This window comes from Haliaeetus leucocephalus, unplaced genomic scaffold, assembly GCF_000737465.1.
Source record: "Haliaeetus leucocephalus isolate CR32 unplaced genomic scaffold, Haliaeetus_leucocephalus-4.0 Scaffold702, whole genome shotgun sequence".
Lineage (NCBI taxonomy): Eukaryota > Metazoa > Chordata > Aves > Accipitriformes > Accipitridae > Haliaeetus > Haliaeetus leucocephalus.
Window position 1 is genome coordinate 3,858,327 of NW_010973138.1, and position 1,654 is coordinate 3,859,980.

Sequence of the window (1,654 nt, forward strand, 5' to 3'; positions counted from 1 at the left end):
GGCAGGGTGCTGAGCATCGTTTCTTACCCACAGTCAAACACAGACCTTCCTTTACCTTCAGCCACCTTTTCCTGCAATATGTAAACTATTCCTCTCTAACACCGATTTGCTATTTGAGTCTGTAGTAGTGAATTCTTGCACCTGTGAAGAAGCCAGTGGCAGAGGAGTGTCTTGTGGACACAACCAGTCAGCCCTGCCATGAAATGACTGCAGAATCGGAGCCAGTACCACAAAATCACACTGATTTTGCAGCAGGAAGGAGCCACCATCATTTTCAACACCTTACTTTAGACGTTGAGCAACAAGACTCACATTTTTAGCTTTTGACTTTCGAAGTCAGTTATCCCCTTTCTTTTATTTGGGCAAGGCAGTAATTCAGTAAGAAGGGGAGGGAGCACATCGCAAAAACTATTTTATATTGCAAAGTAGGAAAGTACCAGTGAAATGTGAAACTGAGGCACTACTGTCTGTAAAACAGGAAGACTAGGAATATCACAGTGGCTTGCATGACCTTGAAAACTAGAGTAAAGTAATAGGTATGGGATGACATGTAATAGTACAAAGTGCAAATTCATGAATTAAACAGAAATTCCTGCCCTCAGTTACGAACATGATTGGACTGACACAGAAAGAGAAGGAACTGACTGTTATCCTCCTCAGTCAGAGCATAACAGAGCCATGAGTGCAATCTAACCATAAAGAAGTAATGTGATCCTACATCCCATCAGCTAGGATGTTTCCTGTAGGGAGAGTGGGATATTGTTTCTGTAGTACATGACACTGATGAGCCCTTTGCAGCAATACTGTCATAATTCTGGTTCCTCCTGCACCAGTAAGATGAATTTAAACTGATATTGTACAGAGGAGGACCAGCAGGCTGATAAGGAGATTGGAGAGCTCATGCTACAAGGGAAAAATAGCAAGAATTGGTCTAGTTCAACCTAGGAAAATAAAGACTAAGAGGCGATTAAGTTCTTCGCTATAAATATATTAGATCAGATGAAGGGAAGGGAGGAAAGGAAGTAAGCATGGTTTTAAATTAGTGGAAAATTCACTACCTGAACAAAAGCATTTCAACTAGATAAGCAAAATTTTAAAGTACAATGACAAAGTGAATTTCTAACCATCAGAGGAGTAAGTAATGCTTCAGGAGTTGTAGCAAGAATAAAAAAAATAAAAACAACAGATTGGTTTTACAGTAAACAGCAATCACTGGAAGGAAGGAACTGTACGGCACAGTGCAGACAGGATCCAATGACCTTGCACGTCGTTTCTAGACCTCTGGTCCTAAACCAGAACAGCATAACAGCACTGAGAAGTTTTTGTGAACCAAATTTCAGGAAATGGGAGGCTGAAGTAGAAATGGGAGGCAGAGGAAACAGAGAGGAAAGATTAGATGCAGTGGCAGAGAAACAGTGATGGACTGCTCTAAAATAGGTGTAAGGAACACCACAAATGCAGCATTTATCCTGCCCCCCCCATAACAAAAATTTACCTGTTGAAAATTAAAATTCATAATTGACTAAGAAAACCCAGTCAAACAGGAGAGTTGAAGAAAGTCACTTGAGATTTAAAGAGTTGAAATAATTACTCATAAAAGGAGTAGAAGGGGATTAAAATTAAACAAGCCTTGATTAATTAAATTTGCTTGGGG